This window comes from Mesoplodon bidens, assembly GCF_964165515.1.
Source record: "Mesoplodon bidens genome assembly, chromosome: 10".
Taxonomy (NCBI): Eukaryota; Metazoa; Chordata; class Mammalia; order Artiodactyla; family Ziphiidae; genus Mesoplodon; species Mesoplodon bidens.
The window spans coordinates 78949746-78952478 of NC_138172.1; the positions used below are offsets into that span (position 1 = coordinate 78949746).

General features: G+C 42.5%; 1 pseudogene across 1 annotated transcript; it reads left to right on the forward strand.

The window, feature by feature from the left end:
• The first annotated feature begins 1721 nt into the window (after positions 1-1721).
• On the forward strand, positions 1722-2412 carry LOC308624305 (large ribosomal subunit protein eL29-like; annotated as a pseudogene). The gene has a single exon. The product of its transcript is annotated as a large ribosomal subunit protein eL29-like (transcript).
• The last annotated feature ends 321 nt before the right edge of the window (positions 2413-2733 follow it).

Below are 2733 nucleotides of genomic sequence, written 5' to 3' on the forward strand. Positions count from 1 at the left end.
AAGTGAAGTAAGTCAGACAGTGAAAGATAAATACCATATGGTATCACTTATATGTGGAATCTAAAATATGACACAAATGAACCTATTTACAAAACAGAAATAGACTCACAGACACAGAAAACAAACTTATGGTTACCAAAGGGAAAAGGGGGTGGGGGAGGGATAAAGTAGGAGTTTGGGATCAGGAGATACACACTACTATATATAAAACAGATAAACAACAAGGTCCTACTGTACAGCACACGGAACTATATTCAATATTCAGTGATAGACCATAATGAAAAAGAATATGAAAAAGAACATATATGTATGTACAACTGAATCACTTTGCTATACAGCAGAAATTAACACAACATTGTAAATCAACTATACTTGAATAAAATAAATTTAAAAAGAAAAAAAGAGGCTACCCAAAGGCAAGGGCTTTTTGGGCATAATACCCTGCTTTGAGGCAAGCAAGAAATGACCTTACTTCTCTCTTTGCTAATCAGTTCCTCTGGCCCCTAAGGTTTTTCCTCCACAGGGAGTAGTTCCTCTTTGCTGGTTGGCTACATTCACTAGGCAGTTATAAAGGTGTGATATTACAGAACTACCTGATAGTGTAGGGGGCCAACGATAAGCTGCTGCAGAACAGGCTCCACTGCAGACATGCTTGCTTGATGTCATGGTTTTCTTCCCGATGAGATTTTAGTGGGACGGAAGCAGCAACTGAGAGGTGGCGGTGAGGAAGCAAACACTGCTGAGAGCTCAAGAAGCTTTCTTAGGTCTGGGATAGGTTTGCAGCCATAGTAAACTGAGACACAATACATTGACTCAGAGTAGTTAGATGGTTGGAGGGAATGAAAGAGGCAAGGGTTCCAAGTGAAAGCTCAGACCAGAGAATCACAGTGACATAACCAGTGAACTGTTACTATGAGAAGGAGGGCAGTACAGCAGTCACTGGCCCAGTCCAGATACTGCAACCTTGACTAGTACAAAATAATAATCTTTTTCTTTTGAATCAATTTCTTTTGAAATCACAAAAATAAAGGATTCTGTTACCCCAAGACATAAAATAAATTTATATGAGAAATCAATCAAATTTAGTATTAGTGTTTTGTAAAAGTTAAGCATATGTACAAAAACAAATTTTGTAACTATTGTTATGACTTTTGTTTGTCTTATCTGAGTTTATGTTGCTGAAAGCACTTAGGAGAAGGTGGTATGTGAGACTCAATGTTACTGATATGTTTAGAAGAATTTGACTAGTTCAGTTTGCAATGTTTAAATTCTTAAGAGATTTAGCTTTACAAAATATTAGTTCCTATTTATTAATTATATAAGCAGTATTAAATATTGAGAGGAATAATTTAATATATTTTAAGTGAAATACATTGAATTTCCAACAAACACAAAAATTCAAAAGCCCTTCGGATGTTTAAGGTTTCACCAACATAGTTAAGCCAACACTGGCACTCCCACCTGCTGAGGGGTCAATTCTAAGACCCCAGGTACCTTCTTTGAGGACTGAAGTTCTCACACAAAATCAGTCATTTGTATTTCTCCAAGTATTAGCAGTATAAGAGCCAGCCAGCACAGCACCTGGCACAAAGCAACTGCTCAATTAAAGTCAGCAGAATGGCTTATTTTACTTTAGACATATTATGTACCTGAGCTCCTTATTCTGAGCTAGAAGTTAGGAATACAGTAGCTGGGAAAGGTCTCATCACCAAGAATGGACATGTCAGGACTAGAACACATTTGTGGTTTCAAGTGCTGGTGAGAGCAAAAGTTGCTTCTGTGAAAAAAATGTAAAAAAAGAAACACTCAGTTTGGCTATTTCTCTTCCCGTCCCAGGGGTTTCAGGATCTAGGGCCCAGCCCAGTGAGACCCCAACTCCGATCTCCACTTTCGTCCTGCAGGTGCAGACATGGCCAAGTCCAAGAACCACACCATGCACAACCAGTCCCCAAAACGGCACAGAAACAGCATCAAGAAACCCTGATCACAACGATATGAATCTCCTAAGGGGGTGGACCCCAAGTTCCTGAGGAACATGTGCTTGGCCAAGAAGCACAAGAAGGGCCTGAAGAAGACGCAGGCCAACAATGCCAAGGCCATGAGTGCACTGCTGAGGCTATCAAGGCTCTCTTAAAGCCCAAGGATTTCAAGCCCAAGATCCCAACAGGCGGCAGCCACAAGCTCAGTTGACTTGCCTACACTGCTCACCCCAAGCTCGGGAAACATGCTTGTGCCTGCATTGCCACGGGTCTCAGGCTCTGCCGGCCAAAGTCCCAGGCCAAGGCTCAAACCAAGGCCAAGGCCACAGCTGCTGGTGCAGCTGCAGCTCCAACTCCAGCTCAGGTTCAGGCTCCCAAAGGTGCCCAGGCCTGCTCAAAGGCTCCAGAGTGGAAGCCTTATCTGCCAATGTGAGGACAGAAGGACTGGTGTGACCCCTGGGCTGCTGTCTGCATGGGGCTGGTGTCCTCCTGGGCTATTTGTACAAATAAACCCGAGGCAGGATCTGTCAGTAAAAAAAAATAATAAAGAAAGAAACACTCAGTTTGATTCTGCTATTGTCCAGTTGAACTGCAGTCCTGTGTATTGTCAACCTGATACGATCATTTACCTTGGGCAGGAGCCTCCCATGCTGGTAACTGGGAGTGAGTAGGCTCATTGTACAGTTGTGCATAAACTTGAGCAACTCCTAGAACTGTACACTGCACACACTGCAGACACAGAGGGTGTGAACCC